Source organism: Megascapheus bottae, chromosome 4 (genome assembly GCF_031878675.1).
Source record: "Megascapheus bottae isolate mThoBot1 chromosome 4, mThoBot2.hap1, whole genome shotgun sequence".
Taxonomy (NCBI): domain Eukaryota; kingdom Metazoa; phylum Chordata; class Mammalia; order Rodentia; family Geomyidae; genus Megascapheus; species Megascapheus bottae.
In genome coordinates, this window is record NC_143512.1 from 54,490,946 (window position 1) to 54,515,655 (window position 24,710).

Consider the following 24,710-nt stretch of genomic DNA (forward strand, 5'->3'; position numbering starts at 1 on the left):
TCACTTTGAGGACACAATCTTCAATTGTGTATAAAAGATTCTCATATAATTTTGTTGACTATTCTTTTTTGGAGGGATGGGGGGGTCAGTCGTGGGGCTTGAACTCTGGGCCTGGCTGCTGTCCCTGTGCTCTTCAACTCAACACGAGTGCTCTACCACTTAAACCACAGTTTTCTGGTGGTTAATTAGAGAGAAGAGTATCATGAACCGTCAGGCTGGCTTTGAACTGCGATCCTCAGATCTCAGCCTCCTGAGTAGCTGAGTACTATGTTTAAAATACCGCAAATGCTGTAAGAAAGGTTTATTGCAGCACTATTTACCATAACCAAGATAAGGAATCAGTCCAGGTGCCCCTCACTGGATGAATGGATCAAGGAAACGTGGTTTATATACACAATGCCATTCTATGTTTCCATCAAAAAGAATAGTATTGTAGCATTAGTAAGGAAATAGAAAGACTTGGGGAAAATTATATTAAGTGAAGCAAGACAGAACTAAGGTTCCCTTCATTTATGGTAGCCAGAATGGGCCTATAAATCTCTAAGTAAGCATACTGGGTGGTATGTAACAGGTTACAAATGAATTAAATAAGGTATAATAAACTCTATGGAGAGCTCAAATAGTGTAATTATTTTAAAGATTGTTAGTCAAAACCAAACAAAATTAAGTGCCAAGAAATAGATACTGGCAAGAATGGGGGTAGAACCAAGTAGAAAGGGTAAACAAATGAAGAAGGGAAGGGGATAAAATGCAGTCAAGAATTTGAAGCTGGATGCTGGTTGCTCACACCTGTAATCCTAACTCTAGTGCTCAAAATAGTAGAGCACTAGCCTTGAGCAAAAAACCTCAGGGCCAACACATAGACCCTGGATTCACACACACACACACACACACACACACACACACACACACACACACACACACACATTTTATACCCATTTTTAATTGTGAGTCTTTGAGAATGATATGGGAAAAGACATTTCAAGACCCTTTAAACAATATAGGAAGAAATGAACCCTAAAACTGGAGATAGAATGGAAAATAATATGCGAGATGGCCTAGATTTTTAGAGAAATCTGATTTAGGGCAAAGACCAATGGGTGGTAGCTATAGATCAGTTTGATTGTACAGCTACAGGGCAGGTAGTGTGCCCAGGATTTATGAAGAATTTCTACTTTTGCTCACCCATAATACAATCCTCATAAAGACATTTCTCAACAGAGTATTTGTAGCCTGACATAACACTACTGATTAGCTATTGAGGTACTTCCAATCCTGCATGTGTGTACCAGTGTAGGAGCCAAAAGGAATATTATTTAGTTCTTTTTCTATCATTCTAATTTTCCTGGGGATCATTACCTACTGTAATTTCTCAAATGTGATGACAGCCTAGGGACTGTAGTTATGTGACAGGGTATCAGAATGGCTCATTCCAGTCAAATGTGAAGATCTCAGAATGACTAATTTGTATTCTAACAAAGTCAGGTGCAATTCATATTTATGAGAATATCATTAACAAAAGGAAAATAAACAAATGAAGCCGTGAATGAACCTTTAAGCTCTTAAAGGGTTCAGAAGTCATAATGAATTTTTTTTTGTGTGTGAGTACTTTTTTGTGTGCCAGTCCTAGTATTTGAACTCAGAGCTAGGCACTGTCCCTGAGCTTTTGTGCTCAAGACAAGCATTTTACCACTTGAGCCACAGTTTTATTTCTAGCTTTTTGGTGATTAATTGGAGATAAGAGTCTCACAGACTCTCCTGCTTGGCTGGTTTAGGACAGCAGTCCTCAGACCTCAGCCTACGGAGTAGCTAGGATCACAGGCGTGAGTTCCCAGCTCCCAGCTTTTTTTGTTAAGTACTTTTATGTCTTTTTAAATTTTTCCAGATGGCTACAATCCCTTTTGAGAGAACACCTGACCTCCATAAAAAGTTACCTGAGAAGATAGCTCAATCTTCTTGAGGCCTTGGCCGTGAAAACATAAAACACCTATTTTAGTTACATTTTTGACATGTATCCTTTTTTTGTTGTTGTTGTTAAATGTTTTCAACTTTCCCTTGGGGGAGTTTGAATGATGGAGCAATCACCAGAAATTATTTCAACAGTTTGCCCCTTCCAGTCCCCATCTGAGGAACCAGACTGCTGGGCTTGATCAAGAAAAAAAAAAAAAGTACTTAAGTTTCAAAACCTTCTGACCCAGTAAAGTTTCAATTTTGTAGTCTTTGAAGACTGAGATGTGAAATGTGGCAAACTGCATGGCAGATTTACCAATTGTTTGGAAAATTCTTTTGCCTTTTGGGGCAAGAAACATCATAGCCAGGATTTTAATAGCCTTTGTTTTTATTTTTCTGGGACTGTACAATATTTGAAGTCCTCTTATCTGCCTAAACATTCTTTGATCCACCCACCTTAAAAAGCACAGGAAAAAGGATTTGCTTTGAGGGCTTGTCACACCCAAGTGGAAGTTTTTTAGTTGTGTATTAGACTGGACAAATTAAAAGCATTTAAATATAGCATCTCAAAATATGTTGTCTATAATTTGATGTGGAAATGAATAAAAACTGAATTTGGCCCTAGGTTAAAAAGTTTAACAAATATTATCTTGCTCGTAATTTGAAGATTTTTTAAAGATCCTCTTCAGTTTCCTCAATTTTTTCTTTGCTAAAAGTTAAAATCTTAAATGCTATGGTAGAATCAACTAAATCCATTAAAATTTACTATAGTAAGCTCTGGTGATAAATAAAATTTGTCTCTCATTTTATAACTTTAAAAATTGCATCACTAATTTTGGTATTACAGTGTTTTAGAGATAAGGGACATTAGAAGGTGCTTTGTCAAAACTTTTCACATTGCTTCTCTTGGCATTATAATAGTAAAAAAGAGAAAAAAATACTTCCTAAAGATGTTGTTATATCTGGGCTTGATTTCCCTGGAATGAAAAAAAGTTAGCAAGAGTCTGTGAGATGTTATTCAACTCGATCTTATTTTCTCAAAGTGGGAAGCTGTTAGAATATTTGGAACTGAATTATACTAACATATGATCAAATTTAGTGAATACACGAGAATGAAGAGACAGAAAACTTACTAGGATTTCTGAAAACGAATCTAAATTGAAAGAAGGTGGGAAAAATAAAGTTATAACTAAGTGAAGATCACATTATATCACTTTGAAATGAGACATCAGTCCTATGTACAGTCTTCTTTATTTCATGAAGGCAAATTAAAGCCCCTCCTACTTCAGTTACCCTTTGCCTGAAAACCGAAGTTCAAGTTCATGTAATATTTGGAGCTAACTTTGTTTGAACTAGAGTAAAGGTTAGTAGAATACAGGATTTCTAAGTTGTGATGATAGATGCACCAATATGACATGCTGATGTGAGTTTTTTGAATGCAGCTTTAAGAAGGATTTTTAACTCTGCATCATAACATGTGTTACTATTTCTAATGGAAAGCAAGTTGTAACTGAGATGGGTAGGTGGATTTTGGTGTCAATCTTGAATTAGAATCTTGGTATTCCTATATTTTAGTTTTGAGTCCACAAGCAAGTCAGAATATCTGAGACATAATTTTCTCATTTGTAAATTGAGGAAAATGATAACCTCTACTTTTAAAAACTGAACATCAAATGAGAAAATGTGTAAGTCATCTGCTAATAGAGTCATTTCGTCACTGTCTTTTCCATTATTTCAGTGTTTGGAATCGCTAACATTAAGAATTTCCTAAATTTTACCAAAGTGCTTTTTTTTAAAGTTTCCTAGTACCTTTTAGCTTTCTTGATCCCTGTCTTCTTCCATGTCTGTATTTTTAAGCTCTCCTTCTCCCTCTAATTCAACCCCAGAAACTTAAACCTCCTATCTTGATTTCCATTACTTCCCTTAACTTTATTTTCTCCCCATCAAAACAAATATCTTGATTCTTAGCAATTTCTAACTAAGAACAATTCAGATGGGTTGTTTATTTGTAAAAAATAACTATTGCGAATACTTAGAAAAAAATCTACTCTAATGTTTCTTCTTAGTCCCTGATCATATGTTTGCCTTTAAAAACTGAATTTTGCTAGTAACTGATTTTAGGGATTAGTGTGAAATCAAAAAAGTGTGAAAAAAAGAGAGTCAAATTCTCGCTCAGCTGTAGGACTCTTGGTGGGTCCATTGTTTCTAAGCCCTCAGTTCTTCATCTGTCTAACATGAGGCAGGTGAGGCATGATTCCTGCGATCCCTTCCAGCTTTAAGAATAGTCTATGAATTGATGCCTGTATAAATACACAAATGTTCTCTGGATAATGGTCAATGGACAGTGTGACTGGTCATATACCCTTATTCAAATGTCCCCCTCAGTTCCTCTGATAAGTGCAGGGGATGAGCAGAGGACAGTACATTGGCATAGGTGTTGCATGTCTGTCCTGTGGGCAGTTACTCTCTTTGCCACCTTCTACTCCTTATATCTGAAGATCTTCAACAACTTTGATGCTCTTGGATGGCACCATCCATCTGGGTGCTTTTGCTGGGTAGCTCTTTCATGACAGATCCTTCCGTCTGAAATAGCTGAAGGGGGTTAAAGGTTCAGGATCTGGTTCTGGAGAAAGACATATTTAGCAGTATGTGTTAGAAGCTGACCCCAACTTTAATTTTCTGTGCTTCATTTGAGAAGCAGCAGCTGTATCTTACCATGAGAACTGATCCAGTGGATGTGGGCAGCAGTGTCACCAACAGGGAAGATCAGAAACAGACATATCCACTAGGGAATTGGTAAACTGGGGTTACTCTGTTTTTATCTACTATCATTATTTTTTTAGACAGACTCTTACTATGTAGCCCAAGCTAGTCTCAAATACCTAAAACTCCTGTCTCAGCCTCCCATGTGCTAAGGTACAGACAGGCAAGTGTCATCATGCCTGACTAGAAATGGCATGCATTGAGAGATTCTAAAATGATTTGTCTTGATACATACCTTGCAGCATTTTTGCATGGGTCCAGATGCTGTACTCTGACTTCTTGGTTTGGTTAGGGTGAAGGTTCTTGGCTTTCCCATCATAATCGTGGCAAATTTCTAAGAACTGCTAAGCCCTGCACTCCACCATTAGAGAGCCAACTCTACCCCAGGTGATCAGGTTGCTCATGGTTTTACTAAAAACTGCTCTAGGTGATTGCCATGCACAGTTGCAATTGTTAACCATGCACTTTTGGGGGTGATTCTTGGCTGAAGGTTCCACGAGTGAATAGGAGTAAAGCATGGCACATGGATAATCTGTGTCCAGTGGAGAGCCTGTCTGATGCAATCACAGGAGGCATGCACATGCCACACACTGCCATGTGAAAAATACCGGGCTGGTCAGGAGGAGAAGGCATGGGCAAGGGAATGTCTAGGCTCATTCCCACTGAATAGGGATTTCTGCAGGAAAGTCAAGACAGGCAAAGAGGAGCCATTTAAATAATGCTAGTAGGCTCTAGGATGTAAGGTGGTACTTAGGTCTCTAGTATCCTGCCTAGAGGAATATTAATACCTGGGGTGTCCTGGAGGGCTGGCTCTGAATCTGGTAGGCTACCCACTAAAGCAAGTTCTTAGCTTCACTCGTAGCCATCTCAAGAACTGGCTTGTTTCTTCTTGGCCAAAATGTCAAATCAAACATGGACACCTACTATTTCTGACAAGGAAATACATTTTTAATGTTGCTTTGCATTATAAACACTAGATATTGAAGAATGTTAACCTGACCACAGAAGAGCTATGGTATCACCATTTCTAAATGGTAAAGAAAGGTCATGGCGCACTTGAACTGTACTGTGCAGCCCAGAGGGAACCCTGGACCCAGTGGGCTTCCCTAGGGCAACTCTCTGCTCTCAGCAGAGAGTTGAGGGGAAGTGCTTGTTTGGCAGTGATGATGTTGAACTTTATCCAGATGTAGCCCCCAAGTTGTCCTGAAGCTTTGAACCATTGTCTAATAAAGTGCCCAAATGGGTTAAAGTTGACTAAATCAGAATTGCCAGGCCAGAAATGCTGAGGGAGGAGAGGGTGGTTCAGTATGTGAAAAGGCCAGACAAAAGCCTAGGTTGTTACTTAAATTGTGGCAGTTTGGATGAGAGTTGTGGTAACTGCATTTAATGTCAAAACAAGAGGAAAGCAAACAGGATTTAAAATCACAAAGCAAGGTATTTTTCTGAGTAGAAAGCAGAAAGGTGTGTATGGGTTGTTTATTTGACTTTGTTAAGATTATTTGAAAAAAAACATTTTTAATTCCTGTTTCTTAGCTTTTTTTTCTAAGCCTGTGGGCCTTAGGTTAAGTAATGTGCTATATTTTTAATCAGAGTTCTGAGCTAAACTAGACTTTGATAAAAAGCTTTGACCACAAGTATTTTTCCTTCCTCCCTTCCTTTTTTTCTTCCTTCATTCCTACCTTCCTCCTCTTTTTCTTCCTTCCTTCCTTCCTTCCTTCCTTCCTTCCTTCCTTCCTTCCTTCCTTCCTCTCTCTGTCTCTCTCTCTCTCTCTGTCTCTGTCTACCTCTCTGTCTCCCCCTCCATCCCTCTCTCCCTCCCTCCCTCTCTCTGTCTCTCTCTGTCTGTATCTCTCTTTCTCTTTTTCTATCTTCCTGTCTTTCTTCTTTTGTCAGAAGAAGAATCTCAGTGTTATTGCTTAGGGAACAAGTTCTTCTCTGTTGATTTTACAGTGTAAAAAGATTACAAGTCAAGGAATAAGGAGAAAAGTCCATATCATTTACTTCTTGGTATCTGGTGGTTCAGGATAATCCCCTGACCACAGTAGGCTACCTTATCAAATAACAGACTTCTAAGAGAAGGGATCCAAGAACCAGAAGACCAATGGTGTTCTCCCAAGTTTCTCCATATAGATACATAAATATTAAATGTATATTTAAATCTTCCATTCCCCTACTCATATCTCTAGCATAGTCCTGTTTTTTTTATTTCTGGATTGGTGAGTGTAATGTTTATCCATTTCTTTGAGCCTCTTAATTGAAACCCTCACTTCAGAGCCCATATGTGAAAGCCTAAGAGCCCAGATGGTCTGGCTCGGGTCCATGGGCCTCAGCCCATTCCTTCTAGAGCCAACCCTGCCCTTTTCTTTCTCTATGCTACCTATATAGTTCTAAATCTCTCCTGTGTGTACACACACACACACACACACACACACACACACACACACACTAGCTCTTTGTGCATCTTGACCTTATATATGAATTGAGAGAACTGGGATATTGCTCTATAACCATAGAATAAAGACTAATAATGATTGAATACTTATTATTTAACAGACACTAAGTGAAATTTTTTATTTTTATTTTTATTGTAATTAATAGAAGGGTTACATTATATTTGCCAGATAGAAGGTGCACTACTTAATAATCATTGCTACCCCTTCTCATGTTTTTGTTCCCATTTCCCTCCCCCATCTTGTTTTTCCCCCTTCCCTTTCCTATTTCAAATAAACAGATAAACATATATATAATATATCAGATAATAAGGTAGGATACTGTTAACAATATGAGATAACTGAGAGACAATAAAAGAGATGAGAAATACATAGTACATTAAGAACAACAGTCCCACCTTATATGGCTCTTGTTTCTATATCTTGGAGGTTCTTTCATTTAGCCACATCCTATATGGCCTTATGTATCTAGGTTTTCCCCTATTGTAAACCTCTGCTAGGAGAGTCCATTATGACAAATGAGGGAAACCATTGAGCCTATGTTCCTTTGAGTCTGGCTTACTTCATATGATTTTTTTCTAAGTGTTTCCATTTCCTTACAAATGGGGCAATGTCATTCTTTCTGACAGCAGCATAAAATTCCATTGTGTATAAATACCACTAAGTGGAATTCTTTACAGAGATTATTTCATTTATTCCTCAGAAAAACCCTGGATGTCAATACTATTGTAATTATTACCTACATTTGAGAGCTTAGGAATTCACGCCTGGAGAGGTTAGGTGACTCTCAAAGTCACCTGGGCTGGAAAAGGCTATTACTGTGGTCTTGCTCCAGATCCTGCACTCGTAATCATTCTGTTTATATTGCCTTCCTAAGAACTTTGCCTTGCTTTGTAAGATGAATTTTGCAAACCAGTCTCTCTGTTGAATCTACTTCCTCCTAGGCAAGTTACCATTTCATACACTGTCAAATGAATGGCTAAGCTTGGTCATGCCTGTTTGATGAATGGGTTGAGTAATCAGTTCTAAGGATGAATAACTGAATAGGAGGGGTTAAAGTTAGATTTTCTTAAAAACAGGAGTGTAGGGGCCAGAAGTGTTGCCCAATGGTAGAGTGCTTGCCTGCCATACCTGAAGCTTAGGTTTCCATTCCTTGGTACCACATACACAGTAAAAGCCAGAAGTGGTGCCATGGCTAAAGTGGTAGAGCACTTGGCTTGAGAAAGCCCAAGGACAGTGCCCAGGCCCTGAGTCCAAGGCTGACCAAAACCACCTCCACCACCAATAAAAAGGAGTGTAAGATTATCAGCAAATAGGAACACTATAGCAATTTGCATCTGGGTACTAGTAGCTTATGCCTACAAGTTTAGCTATTCAAGCAGAGGCTGAGATCTGAGGATATCTGTGAGACTCTTATCTCCAATTAACCACCGAAGAGCAAGAAGTGCAGCTATGGCTGAAGTGGTAGAGCACTAGCATTGAGGAAAAAAAATCAGGGACAACATTGAGGCTCTAAGTTGAAGCCCCAGAACGGATACAAATATAAACAAAGAAAAAACCCAGTTTACTATTGTATCCATGTTCCTATCAGCATGATTTACAATAACCCATGGATGCCTATAGTAGGACAATAAATAGTCCTAAGAATTCTAGAATATGCTTCTGAATTCTAGAGCATGTTCTAGAACATGGGGGAAGTTCTAGAGTGATCTCCCACATGAAGACTATGTTTTATTGTTGTACCAAATCAACTTAAAAAGAAGGTAGATTTGTTTTTAACTCACAGCTGGAGATTTCAGTCCATGTTCAGCTTACCCACTGCTCTGGGCCTGTAGTGAGGCAGCAATTCCTGGTGAGAATGAGAGATGGTAGAAGTTGATCACCTTATGGAAGCCAAGAAGGAAACAGAGGGGGTGGGGAAGAGAGAGAGAGGAGAAGAGAGGGAGAGGGGGGAGGGGAAGGAGAGAGAGAGAGAGACAGAGAGAGAGAAAGAGAGAGAGAGAGAGAGAGAGAGAGAGAGAGAGAGAGAGAGAGAGAGAGAGAGAGAGAGAGAGAGAGAGAGAGAGAGAGAGAGAGAGAGAGATCTGGAGTGGAGTGCCAACATCTCCTTCTACCACATCCCCGGTGACCTAACCTTTCCTCACTGTGCCTCAGTTCTTGCTCCCAGTAGCAGTACCCGCTGGTGGCAAAGCCTTTAACACATGGGCCTTTGGGGGATACTTAAAAAAGCCACAGCAAAAATATTAGGCCAAAAGAAATAAGCTAGGCAGAAAAAGAAAAATACCATCTGATTTCACTTATTCAAGTCACCTAGAAGAAACTCACAGAAACAGAAGGTGAATGATGGTTGCCAAAGGCTAAGAGAGAAGAAATATGTCTTTGATTCATTGTATAGAAGTTTCAGTTTGGCAAGATGGAAAAGTTCTGTCGACTGGATGCAGAACAATATGAATATACTAACTATTGCTAAACTGTGTAGTTAAAATGGTTAAGGTGGTAAATCTTATGTTATGTGTATTTTACCCTAAATGAAGAGTAAAAATAACAACCTTCTTAAATAATGATCCCCGCTGAAAACTGGCCTTAAAGCCAAAGTAACGTTACTTTGGATCAGACCAATGTGTTAGTCTGGAAAGAATTCATAGTCTTCATTTGTAACACAGAAATGATACTTTCCTTCATACATCTAAGATGAATTTGTTAGACTCTCTAGAAAATGAGCCAGATGACTATTTACTTATTTTTATTGTCACCTTTCTTAAGAGCCTGCATTTATTGTTCATGATCCTCTAAGAAACTGTATCTTCATGTGTCACATAGAGCATCCCTGAATGTAATATGTGGCTGCAAGTACCTTTATTCTAACTTTATTCAGTGTCATTCTTGCCATAGGATGCATTTTAGCTTAAGGAGATCCACTGTCATTTCTCTCAGTGTTTGGTTTATTCTGCACTAATGATTTATTTTCTTGCAATTTGGAAGGAACTGAAGCTTGAGGGGCTGGTCGGGGATGGGTGAGACTAGCATCTTGCAGAAACATCATTAATGTGTCCTCAGGAAATCAAAGATTGATGTGAGAAGGCCAAAGTTAATTTTGAGTCTGAAGGTCAGCCATTTTTCCCACACTAGGAGTTTTTTATCATGGACAGTAGATAAAAAGTGTTCTACTGACTAAGGAGAGCTTTTGCATTATATGACTTTTTTTTTCATTATAGTGAAGATCTGAGGGCTCTGCAAAGCCTGCGAAGATACTTTTCTGTTTCCTTGGTGAGTTGCTTTCAAATCTGGGTTATATTCTTTGGCTCTTGGCTTGAAGCTGGGATTTCAGCAAGCTGAACCCCCAAAACAAAGGCCGAAGGAGGAGACTGTGTAGACTGAAACATTTAGGTTTTATTGTCCTCTTTTTATTAATAGATATATGCATTTAGGTGATGATAATAATGTAACTAAGAATTCCTCTGTGGTGGGTTATTGTGTGTGAAATTTCAGTTCTAACCATAATCTCTTCACTCTTCAACAAAACAACTATTTTAATGTTGCAATTCTTGATAAATGGGTTATTTTTAGGAATTACCATCACATTGTAACAAAAAAATAATATTTTTGGAGGTTTTCAGAGCTCATGTCCAAATTTCTGTGAAAGTATCAGTCTGTTCCCTGCAATTATTTTTTTGCTTTCATAGTTTTTTTTTGCTTTCATAGTTTTGTCGGAATAATGTATAGAGGGTTACAGTTACATTCGTCAGGTAGTAGGTGTGTTACTTCTCACACATTGATACCCCTTCTCATGTTTTTGTCCCCATTTCCCTCCCCTCACCCCTCAATTATTTTGTTTCCCCCCTTCCCTTTCCTATTTCAAATAAACACATATTATATATATATATATATCAGGTAACAAAGTCAGATACAGAAACATTATGAGATTAACAGTAAGGACAACAAAAGAGAAGAGAAATAACATAGTACATTAAGAACAACAATCACACAAGATAAAGCTCTTGTTTCATATCCTAGTAATCCTTTCATTTAGTTTCATCCTATATGACCTTATGTACCTAGGTTTTAGGCTATTGTAATCCTCTAGCAGAGTACTAGGTATGTACTAATTATTACAAATGAGGGAAACCATTGAGCCTATGTTCCTTTGGGTCTAGTTTACTTCACCTAATATGATTTTTTCCAAGTCTTTCCATTTGTTCCCTGCATTTATGACTACACTCTGCCTTTTGCTTCTTGTTCAGGGTGGTTATGACCTTTGTTACTTACCGTCATGATATGTTAGACTTTAGTGTTAAGTTGGTCTGTGTTCTAGGGTTGAGAGTGACCATTTCCCATTAAACAGAAACTTGCTGACCTGAAAGTGTCTTTTACAATAAAATAGAAAAAGAGAAGACACTGATTATGTAACTATAATCCCTTTGTACATCACCTTTGTAAAATGCATGAAGGAAAATCAGTGTGCAGAAGGTAATTCTCACAATGTGGGGAATAAAACGTTGTTTTAGAAAACAAGAAGAAGACACTGAAGCAATAGAGGTAGAAGCATGGTTCCCATGATGAGGCAGCAAGAAGCACAGTAGATCAGAACACCCACAATGAGGTTAGCCCTCCAACAAAGGAAGCACAAGAAAGTACAAGAAAAGCCTTTGTCTTGTATGATATCACCAAACAAGTTGGTGAAATATCATACAGGCATGGGAAGTGGGTAGATTCCTACACATTGTTCTGTGAATTGGGTCAGAATGAATGACAGATATATCATAATGTCCTAGGAAACCAAGAACTAGAGAGTCTCACTGCAGGTGGTAGAATTAAGAAACACTATGAATGACTTGCAAAAGGACCAGGAGAGCAAATTCTTAAGAAAATGATTTCCCTAGAAGTAGATAATATCTGCAGTTTTAAACTAAATGAATTCATCTTGTTGAAGATGCACATCAAGGGACCAATCCTTTGCATGAGGTCTTTTAAGAGCCACATGGATGCCTATAATCTTAACCGGGATCAGCTGAATTGGGAGACAAAGATGAGGAAGATTGTGGTTTGAGGCCAGCCTTTGCCCAAAAGTTCGTAAGACTTCATTTCAACTAATAAAAAGTTGTGTGCAGTGGTCCACAGCTGTCATCCCAGCTCAGCAGGATGTGTGATGCATGAGAGGATTGAATTCAAACAAAAATGAGGCACTATTTGAAAAATAACAGAAGCAAAATGGGCAGGAGATTCAAGTGGTAGCATCCAAGCTTAGCAAATACCAGTCCTAGAGTTCAAAACCCCACCAAGAAAAAAAAAAGAAGGAAACAATCACCCCTCTTATCATTACTGGTAATGATATTATGCAAGCATGGCAGAGGAGTTTGTCTTTGCCTCATGGAAATATTGCTATGCTTCTAACAAAAGCATTTTTTTCCCACGGCCAGTTCTTCAAGAAATGACATTTCTTGCTTTTTTACTCATGACCTAAGAACTTCTTTGCACATAAGGGTTTTTTGAGAGTAATGGCAAGTTGGGTTTATGTTGTTTGGATTATCGAGAAAAATGTGTTTTTGATGCCTACATTTTCATTGTACTTCGATACCTTCTCTTTGTGAGGTAATATGGGCTACCTTGAAGTTCTGGTTTCCTCTGTGATTCCATTTTTTTTTTTTTGTCTGTAGTATTTCCAATCTTCATTGCCCTTTTTTAAATGTATTTTTTATTGTAATTAATAGAAGGGTTACATGATATTTGCCAGATAAATGGTGCATGAATTCCCATACATTGATACCCTTTCACATGTCTTGGTCCCCATTTCCCTTCCCCCCTCTGTAATTCCATTTTTAAGAAACTTACTTTAGAAATTCTCAAGGGTGACAGCTTTACTTTTCCGACTTTACCTTTCCATATTGGAAACTCTTTGTCCTGGAAAGATCATTTCTTGCTGGATCTTTGTAATTAAGTTATAATATTTCCAAAGTGCTTAAATTCCATCACCTTGAACATTCACGGGTGTTCTGGTTCGTTTGTTGGACTCCGGTTCATTTGTTGTCCCAAAGAGTTTGTTGTAATTCATATTGCTCTCACCCAAAGGATATAAATAGCTGGGGTTAGTCATCACCATAGTGGCCTGGCAGAGATTTCTGCTGTAAGGTCAAACTCTACCCTGAAGTTTTATGCTTGGGTAAATAGCTAAAACAAACAACAGACCAACAAACAGCAGTTCCGGGATTTTGCTGTTACTCGTTATTCACTTATCTAGGTTCTACCTCCCAGATTCATATTGCTTGCTCTCCATCAATTACTTCCAGGTTCTCAAGCTATAAGAATTCCACTAAGTTGGAGAAATTCAATAAATAGATTCCTTCCAGAGGTATATAGCAAAGAAGGACCTAATGGGATAATGTCTTGCACTAGAGTAATTTTTTTTTAGATCTGCTAAAAAGGTCCATTGAAAAGGAGAGGCTACCCCTTACCAACTCCTTCCCCAGGGAAATTCTTACCTTGAGGGGAAAGAAAAGAAAAGCACAGAAACTTGAGAAACCATGTTGGGAAAGCAGAGTGTGAAATAGTTGCAAGGGCACTGGGAATGGAAACTTTACCTGGTCTGACATCTTCAGGCTCCATGTTCTAAGGAGACATAAATCCAGAGCTACTAGATAAAAATCTAGAGAAACTGGTAATCCTCTTATTCTCCCTGCCTTCCAGTTCCTTATCTTTACCATAAAAAAGTTGGATTGAAGCAGTGGTTTTTCAAAGTTGGGTTTTTTTTTTTGAGAACTGTTTTTTTTCCTATTTCTTTTTTTGCATGCTTTTGCAGTTTTGAAATAAAAGATAAAATATTTGCATAAAGAAATATAATGTCAGTAGAAGTTTCCCCTACTTCCTATCCTGTGTCTGCATTGTTACCTACCTTACCACTCTGCCTGCCACAAAATATTCTTTAGACTTTTATAATAATAATTTCTCTGCTGTTATTTCTAGTTTTATTATGTATATATGCATAAAGAATAAAATTATTGCTTGATTTTCAGTTTACAAAGTGGATTAATTCTTTATCGTTCAACATTGTGTTTGCAAGATTCATCTAAGCTCTTGTAAAACCTTTTCTTGCTTCATAGTCTTTATCCTAATTTACCACAATTTGTTGATCCATTGTACTCCAGATGAATTCTTAGGTTGCCTCTGGAGCAATATTTTGGAGCTACTATGATGCTTCATATCTATCTCTATATATACACGCACACACACACAAATGCATCTATACAGTCATATATATGCATGTTGGAACATACACATGTGTGGGTTACTATAAAATGCGTAGACTAGAATTACTGGTTGCCAAACTTGCATATCTCAAACTATGTTCCACAGTGCTTATGGTGACTCTTCTTCCCTAAACAATACCTGACAGAAAAAGTTAAGAAATAAGACAGATTACAGCAAAGCTGTTTTCTGTTTGAACCAGGGACAGAATTGAATCAGGTCTTGGTTTTCTGTCTCCTGTGTTCTCTCATGCTTTCTTGAGGGCCTGGTACACGTTATTCTCTAATCAATTCACCCAAATAACCCTTCATCAGTATTTTTAATATACTAATGGCTTCAGTGAAGATATGTTTGAAGAGAAGGTCAGATTCTGAGGAGCCATTTTACTTTACTTTCAACTAGAGAACTAGTGACAATAGAGGCATCTCCGGGAGTATTCATTATACCATTTATACCATATTGTAAGACAATTTATTTCAGTAATTACTAATTTGGATGGTAAAAGTATATCATGACTCTCAAACATTCTATTCAGGACTATTTTAATTCAACAACCCAAGATTCTTACTTTTAAAACTAGTTATTTCCTTAGATCCTCCCTAAAGAAATTTCTATTACATAAAGATCTACAGTACTAAAAAAAAAAAAAAGTACACAAGATAGTGGGCCTATCTGTGCTCTTAATAATCTTGAATTAGCTTGATTTGGGTTTTGCATGGAAGCAGAAAATGTATATGTGACAGCTATATAAGATGAAGGATGAAATCAATTGGATTAAAATGTCTAAGTGGTTTAAGCTAGAGAGGATGAATCAAAATATTGAGCACCGTTTATGTGCAAGAGGAATATTTATACAGCAACTGGTCTATTTGGATACTTCCTGTCTTATGGTCATGAAACCATGATGGTGGTTTAAGGCTCAGAAGGATTCATGCCATAAAGAGTACCTCTACCTAAATGGCAAGGCATTGCCATTCTCCATTGCTCCTCTTTGCCAAAGCAGAAGTCTAAAGCAAATACTGGAGCAGTCTGAGCAGTAGACAAGCCAATGCATGTAATGCATATCATTAAAAATAGTTAGCACAAAGAAATGGTTGTTATTCTGCTTTGTCCAAGTTGGACTTAGTAGCTAATTAAGTATAAGTGCCTTCTTTTTTCCCCCTTGAATGGCCATATGCAGTTTTTGAATTCTTATAACACTAATTGTTTTAAAGAAGAAGTTAAATACAGAATGCATTGAGTTTGGTAGAGAGTTTAAAGGTCTGCATTTTCCCACCAAAGCTATTTAATATCAGCTGCAGAGTGGGTGTGTGTGTGTGTGGAAGGGTTGTGACCTCCCTTATTTTTACAACCATTGCCATGATTTCATAATACTGGCAGTAATCACCCAGAGTGAAGAAGTAGACTTTATTACAGTAATTATATGCCAGAATGTGGGTATTAAAACAGAAAAACTTTTCTACTGATAATAAATGTCAAAGGGAAAATGACTTTACCCAGCAATAGCCCTTCATCAGTATTTTTAATATACTAATGGCCTCAGTAAGGTCTAAGATGTGTTTGAAGAGTAAAAGGTCAGAGTGAGTAGTCATTTTACTTCATTTTCAAGATGGTAAATAGGGAAGTGGTAAAATAGAGGCATCTCAGTGAGGAATGGTGTTTTTTCTTTAAGGCATAAAATCAGATATGAATTCATTTGAACAGATACTGCTATTGTTTCTTTAGATGGGCTATTTATGACCATAACTAAGTTATGCTGCTTTTTCTGGATCCTCTCATTGCTTTTCTCTGGTATGTTTTGGTATACTTTGAGAGGTAAGAGAAGTAATTTGGTATGGAAATTGACCATGAAATATGGTAGTTTTCTGGAAACCTTATATATATAATGATAGTTTTAAAAACCTTCTTATAAGAATAACAGGTTTGGGGGGTGTGGGGGGGGAGGGAAATGGGTACCAAGACGTGAAAGGGTATCAATGTATGTGAATTAATGCACCTTCTATCTGGCAAATATCATGTAACCCTTTTACTAATTACAATAAAAAAAAGAATAACAGGTCTGAATAGGTACAATGGTAATTTTTAAAAGATAGTCATATTAAATTTTAATAGCTACTAAATTATGCTAATCACCCTTAATCAATATATGTCTAAAAAGAAATATCCAAATATACAAAGCCTAGACCAGGAAACATTTGCTTCACTCTTTTTTTTCCCCATGGGTTATGGGGCTTAAACTCTGGGCCTGGGCATTGTCCCTGAGCTCTTCAGCTCAAGGCTACCACCCTACCTCTTGAGCCACAACGCCACTTCCGTTTTCGAGTGGTTAATCGGAGATAAGAGTCTCACATTCTTTAGTGCTCTGCTGGCTATGAACCATGATTCTCAGATCTCAGCCTCCTGAGTAGCAAGGATTACAGGCAGAGCCTCTGCGTGCGGGGCTTGTTTCACTCTAACTGAAGTTAGTAAAAGGCTTAAATGCATAGTCCTTTAGCTCTTTGATTTTAGTGGGCCTCGAAGTGGGTACTTAAGCTTTCTCTGAAGTAGTATTAGCTTAAAGAGATAAACCTAAGATTTACAGAAAGTTAGTAGGAAAAATAAAACTGTAGCTCAGCCCAGTGATAGTATCTCATGCCTGTAATCCTAGCTATACAGTAGGTTGAGGACGGGGGATAGCAGCTAACATCAGAATAGGCTAGATAGGAAAGGCCATGAGATTCATCATCTCAATTAGCCACCAAAAAGCCAGAATCAGAGGCATGGCTCAAGTGGTATAGTGCTAGCTTTTAGAAAAAAAAGCCAAGAGAGAGCTCTCAGGCCCTGAGTTCAAGCCTCTGTCCTGCATTAATTTTCTCTCTCTCTCTCTCTCTCTCTCTCTCTCTCTCTCTCTCTCTCTCTCTCTCTCTCTCTCTCTCTCTCTCTCTCTCTCTTTCTCTTTCTCTCTCTCTCTCTCTCTCTCTCTCTCTCTCTCACACACACACACACACACACACACACACACACACACACACACACACGTATGTTACTTTTGTGTTTCTCAGCTTTGGTCTCCGTCCAATGAGAGTCTAGAGGTCACATCTTTCTTGAAGTGTTGGTCAGTTTCTCAAGCCATACAGAAGCCTTGAAGGTGAACTACTAATACTTCTTCCTGCATATAGTAGGTGCTTGGGGATGGCGACAGTTTCTACTTTTGGGCCTGCATTGCCTTTCTGTTGGTTACATGGAGGAACTTGAGTTTAGAAGGCCTGGAAATGAGCTAGAGAGCATTTTTAGGAGAACCCAGGGCCCATGGGCTTGGATCACCCTGACTCCCAGCAGCCACTCCCACTTGTCTCACTGCTCAAAATCCAGATGGGTCCCCTTCTGTGTTTTCTCTGTTCTTTGCAGTGGGGTTGTCTATAACAATGAGCCATTCATTCTTGGGCACCGAACAAGTTATCCAGGACCAGAGAGGCTGGTGCAGACCCTGCAGGCAGTTGGCCACACTCCAGTCCAGATATTCTTGGGAATGTGGAATTATTTGAATCAAAGAGAAATAAATCTTTTGCAAATGTGAATACAAACAACTGTGGGAAGAGCTTGGTGCTAAAAGAGAAGCTGAAAATTCTTGGTGCCTACTGAGTTACGTTTTGGCAGAGAATAATACTAGGTTGCTATGGAAATGATGAAGACAAATAATAGTCATATTTTTTTTTTGCCAGTCCTGGGCTTGGGCTCAGGGCCTGAGCACTGTCCTTAGGTTTTCTCAAAGCTAGAGCTCTACCACTTGAGCCACAGCATCACTTCTGGCTTTTTCCTGTGTATGTGATACCGAGGAATCAAACCCAGGTCTTTGTGCATGCTAGGCAAGCACTCTACCACTAGACCAAACTCCTGGCCCAATAGTCCTATTTTTAATGGTTGCTTTTACGCAGTGTTCTGTGTCATTTTTAATTACCTTAGGAAGAAAACACTTGCTGTTTGAATGACTTGATTACTCTTATGGTTGGTTTCCTTTTTCGCTTGCATCTGAACTTGGGAATATCACAATGCACTGTGTTCGACTTTGAGCCAGTACTTGAAGTTTATATTGCTGGTTATAAGCTTTCTGTATCATAGACTTAAGTTAGAAAGCATGTACCCAGGGGACCTGACAGTCCATGGGCTTTTCTGATCCACTGGAAAGAGAACTGTAATGTGGGGCAAAGTCCTGCTGACCTGAATCAAGTCTGTCTTTGCCACATCTAGGATGTTTGGTGGGCAGTCACTAAACCTCTCCGAACCATGTGTGCATCTGTAATAAGGGGCTAATTATATTACGGTTGTGGTGTAGTGAGCTCTTCAGATAATGCACATAAAAGCCTAGCCTTGCAATCACAAGGTCATGGCAACTGGGCTGCCCATGTATTCTATGTCTATGGCACATATCAAAACTCAATTTTTTCCCCTTAATATAAGAGGCATTTTCTGACTCCTCTTCATTACTGACCTATCAGTGCCAACTTGTGAGATTTGCCGAAGCCCAACCCTTGAACAATATAGATGTTTGATAGGTAGGAGTTCTTATGAATGCTATTCTTGCTGTTATTGTTACTGTCTTAACAGGAGTCTATAGATGTGATGGTGCTAAACATTAGAGGCTAAATTTTGCTTTGCCACAATGCTGAAAAGCGGCACTGTGCTGAAAGTCTATCTTGATGGTCCCTTCTACTGTTTTGCTTGTTCATTTTAATATCAATGACTGACCTCCAAACACTGGAACATTTCATTTTTATCCACCTGTGCTAAGTGCTCTCCTCTGGTCTCATCATGTTCAATGCCATTTATGTGCTAAAGACACCAACATTGATATCTCTAAGCTCTGGGGAGGGAGTTTGGCCTAGTGGTAGAGTGCTTGCACAAAGACCCGGGTTCGATTCCTTAGTACCACCTACATAAAAAAAAGCTGGAAGTAGTACCGTGGCTCAAATAGTAGAGCTCTAAGCCTTGTGAAAGCTCAGGGACAATGCTTAGGCACTGAGTTCAAGCCCCAGAACTAGACCAAAAAAGAAAAAACCCCAAAAAGTCCCTCCATTGTATGTAGAGCAATGTATCTAGTGTGTTAGTGAGACATACATTTAGCAGGAAAATCTATTAATTAAATCAACAGTTCTATTAATTGAATATCTAATAGGCACCTCCAGCCATGAATATTTAGTACTAGGCTCTTGATTCATGACCCACAGTCCTGCAACCTAAATTTCTTCCTTCACGACCTTTCTCATTCCAGAAAATGGTCCTTCTATCCAAGAGTATCTCTCAAAATCTGGAAGTCAAGTCAGGCGGGGTGGCTGAACAGTTCAGGGACAATGCTCAGGCCCAAAGTTTAAGCCCCATGACCGACCAAAAAAAAAAAAAATCTGGAAGTCATCCTTTATTCTTCTCTTTTCTTCACATTATATCCAGTCCATCAAGAAACCCTGTTGGTTCTGTCTCTAAAACTTTTAGGCTTGTTATTCTACAAGCTGTCACCTCACCATTATCATCACTATCATTATTAAGAAAGACGGATGCTAGGCTATCGCTTTTCTTTTCAACCCAGGAGACTATGATTTTAAATGGCAGCCAAATCGCGTCTCTCTTGGGTTCCATGTCTTCTAATGTTTTTCTGTTTTACTTTGAACACAATCCAAAGCCCCTGTGGAATTTTCTAAAGCTCCACAGGATTAGGAATGCAGGATACCACCTCCTCCCTCCGTCTCCCGACTCACTCTGGTCTCCTTGCTCTCTGTTGTGAAGAACAGCAGGAAGTGTTCCTCCTGTTTTTTCTAAGAATATGATATTCCTACTTTAGGCCTTTGCACTTGGTCACTCTTGCTTGGAAATGGCTTCCTCCTGATGTACACAAGGCTTGCTTCCTCATTTCTGTTTACCAGAAAGACCACGTTCTGTACATAGCAACCACCTCTCTACCTCTTCAGGCTGGTCCCCACTCTCACTTCCCCGTGTTCTTCTCAACATATGATATAGTCTAGATTTACTGGCTTCCTGGTTTTCTGTTTCTTACACTGATATCAGATTCAAGAGGGTAGAGGCTTAGTTTGCTAAGGTATCTGCAGCACCCAGAAGTGCTAGGCATAGGTTAGCACTTGATTTTTGTTCATGAGATGATCAAAATAAGATTTGACACTAAAAACAGGAACTTGACATAACCCCTGAAACCATGAGTAAAAATACATTATGTACTAAAATCTGTCAGTGCCCTAATTTTGATGAGTAGAGACAGAGTTTACTATGAGAGATGCTGAGAATAAATCAATGGATATAAAATATTGGAAGATATTTAAATTTGCGTGGATGTTACTCGTCTGAATTTACATTTGTCTGACCTTAGTTGGGGGCTTCGGCATTTCTACAAGAGATATAATATGGTTGGAAGGGAGATATCAGTGTAGTTCATTTTTGTTGTTGTTGTTGGTTGTGGGGTTTGAACTCTGGGCCTGGGCACTGTCTCTGAGCTTTTTTGCACAAGGCTACCACTTTGAGTCACATGCCATTTCTGGTTTTCTGGTGGTTAATTGGAGATGAGAGTCTAATGGAGTTTCCCGCCCAGACTAGCTTTGAACTGTGATCCCCAGATCTCAGCCTCCTGCATAGGTAGGTGTACAGCACGAGCCACCAGCATCCAGCTCAAAGTAGTTCTTCACATGAGAACATATGAGAAACAGTTTTCCGTGTTAAAGAATGAATGAGTGGTCTGATGGGATTGGTATAGGGAAAGAAGGAAACTATCTCAGAAGGAGGAGCATGTATGAGATTTAGTTCTGAAAGCAGACATTAAACTTTGAGCCTCAGTTCTAATACTAGTGAAGAACATGGCTTAGAGTATATTATTTACAAGGTCAGTGCAACCTTAATAATTTTTTTTGTCAGTTGTGGTGCTTGAATTTTGGGCCTGGGCATTGTCCCTGAGCTCCTCAGCTCAAGGTTACTGCCCTACTCCTTGAGCCACAGTGCCACTTCCAGTTTTCTGGTGGTTAACTGGAGATAAGAGTCTCACAGACTTTAGTACTTGGTCTGGCTTTGAACTGTGAACCTCAGATGTCAGCCTCCTGAGTAGCTAGAATTACAAGTGTGAGCCACCATGCCCAGCTTTCAACCTTAATTTTCAGTGGTGCTCTTCCTCCTTCCTTCCTCTTTCCCTCTCTCCCTCCCTCCCTCCCTCCCTCCCTCCCTCCCCTCTTTTCTCCCTCCCCTTTCTATGTCACACACATTTGTAAATACCATGTGCATCATTTAGCTGTTACTGAGTTCCAGTTCTGTTTTTGCCAGTGCTGTTTTTAACTCAGGGCGAGAGCACTGTTCTTGAGCTTTCTTCAAGGCTAGAGCTCTATCCCTTGGGCCACAGCACCACTTCTGGCTTTTCTATGTATGTGGTACTGAGGAATTGAATCCAGATCTTTGTGTATTCTAGGCAAGCACTCTATCACTAGGCCAAATTCCCCAGGCCCCAATTCTGTTTTGAAGCTGTGTGTGGAACAGAGCTACTTGCTTGAGTTTTGTCTTATTCTCTAAACTTGTTAGGGAGAGGACAAAGATCTAGTTTGCTGAAAAACTGTGACATACCAGTGCTAAAATCCATCTTTGTGTGTGTGTGTGTGTGTGTGTGTGTGTGTGTGTGTGTGTGTGTGTGTGTGTGTGTGTGTGTACCAGTCTTGGGGCTCAAACTCAGTGCCTGGGCACTGTCCCTGAACTTTTGTGGTCTGGGTTAGCACTCTTCCAATTGAGCCACAACTCTACTTCTGGCATTTTGGTGGTTAATTGGAGATGAGAGTCTCATGGCTTTTTTCTGCCTGGGCTGGATTCAAAACAAATTTAGATCTCAGCTTCTTGAGTAGCTAGGATTATAAACATAAGCAACTTGGTACCCAGCTACTGAAATCCATCTTTAATCTCTGTTGTCTCAATTTACATTGAAAACAGCAGGATTTTAAAACCACATTTGTACTTCTCTTCCTTTCTATTCCTGTTACTTGTATTTGGACCAAATGCCATTCAGTTGACTACTCAAAAGGCCCAGGTACACCTGCCTCTTAAATTTGTGCCTCAGGTCTCACAGGTGCAGAGAAATTAATGAAATAGAAACATAGAAACTTCTTTTCAATGCTTTGAGATTCCCTGATTAAAAAAAAAATAACCCTTAACAAAAAGGATTGGATGTTAATTTTTAACGAATCTGCGTGGGGAGGGTGTAGTGGAGGAAGGGCTCTTGAAAGAGGCCTATTAAATCTACGGTCATTTCTAGTAGAGTTTTTATAGGTAGGAAGTTTTTTTTCATATATTTTTTATTGTGATTAATAGAAGGGTTACATTACATTCACCAGATGGAAGGTGCATTACTTCACATACATTGATACCCTTTCTCATGTCTTGGTCACCATTTCCCTCCCCCACCCCCACCCTCATCTTGTTTTCCCCCCTTTCCTGTCCAATTTCAAATAACCAAATAGGTAGGAAGTTTTATTCTCAGAGTTTCTGAAATGAAAAACACAATGGCATGACTTGATATCCATTGTTCATATGCTATTTTTGATCAATCTAACGTGATTCTCACTTTACAAATCAGGTTGGAATTCTGTCTGATAGACATATTGAGCATGTGATATGGGTCATCATGCTTTGTGAGGGATATTTTATATCACTGTTCAGCCTCATTTTTATAGGCACCTGGGGTGCTGATGTCTTTTTATGGTACCGGAGTTTAAACTCAGGGACTTTGCTTTAGCTAGACAATTTACCACTTGAGCCAGACCATTTTGCTTTCGTTGAGACAGAGTCTTGCTTTATGACTCAGATGGCCTGGACTGTGATCCTCCTATTTGTGTGTTTCTCTAAATAGCTTAGATAATGATAGTCACATACTATCATACCCAGTCACTGGTTACGGTGGAATTTCATGAATTCCTCCTCACCCTGCACTAGCCTTGAACACTAGTTCTCCACATCTCCACTATGTCTAAAAAAAAGCCAGGTTCCAAAACTATCCTGGGACTGGCCTAAAGTTACATGGAGCAAAACTAGGATTTAAGCCCAGTACTCTGTCTCTACCTCCTTTGCTGAACCTTTTACATAAGGATTATATGATATATAGTGGATGCACTGAATACTATTGGCTCTACATATGCAGATCCAATTTGTTTTCTTTTTTTTTTTTTTTCTTTTGCCAGTCCTGGGCTTGAGCTCAGGGCCTGAGCACTGTCCTTGGATTTTTTTCAAGGCTAGAGCTCTACCACTTGAGCCTCAGCACCACTTCCGGCTTTTTCTAAGTATGTGGTACCAAAGAACCGAACCTGGGTCTTCGTGCATGCTAGGCAAGCACTCTACCACTAGGCCAAACTCCCGGCCCCTTGTTTTCTTTTTAAATACAGAATATACACCATTTGCTGTTATGATTAAAATTGTGAGAGATTCAAGTAGGAAACTCTCAGGTTGTTGAGAACAGCTTTATTAATTTTCTTTTTGTAAAACTCCAGTGGCATATAGAAATCCAGGATTCTCAGATGGAAATAATCTATTAATGTAGTTGAGTATAATTGTGAAGACTACTGAGCTCTTCTGAATCCTTCTGTAATTTGAGTAAATAAGCAATGATACTTATTTTGTTGGTATTATCACTTGGGTATTTGCAAGAGGGGATGGAGTGAGGCCAAGGGGAAAGGGATAGAAGAATGAAGACAGGAAAGAGGAGAGAATACAGGCAAAAATTCACTTTTTATACCATTGGATTGAGAAAAATAAGGGAAGGGCTGGCTCGAAGATATCTTCAATATCTTCACAGGTCCCATAATGCATTGTATACACAAACTGCTTTGTTAAATGGCAAAAAATTAAATACTTATCCTAAGAATGAACAAGAGTAAAGAAAGGGGTGGGATGAGAGGGGTGGGTAAGAATGCTGAAAGTGTGACACGGATCAAGAAACACTGTATTCATGAGCCAACTTGTTGAATGGCAGCTCCTTTGTACAACTACTCAATGATAATAAAAATATTTTAAAAATAGAAAAAAAAGAAAAAAAAGGGAAGGCCGTCAGGCCTGAGCTGTCCCTCTTGAGAGGCAAAACACTGTTATGTGTGCTTCATGTCCCCATTTAAGGAAGTGATCTTACCAATCCAATTTGCTTGTTTAGAACATCGTGGCTGAGTGAGGTTGATTTACAACAAATTTGATTTCATTTCAACTTTTTGCCCCAAATGGCGGGGACATGATCTCAAAACCAATTCCTTAAATTAACTAAGTGTCTTAGAGACTTTTTACATATGATATGATGCCTATCTCATGTTAAAGGCT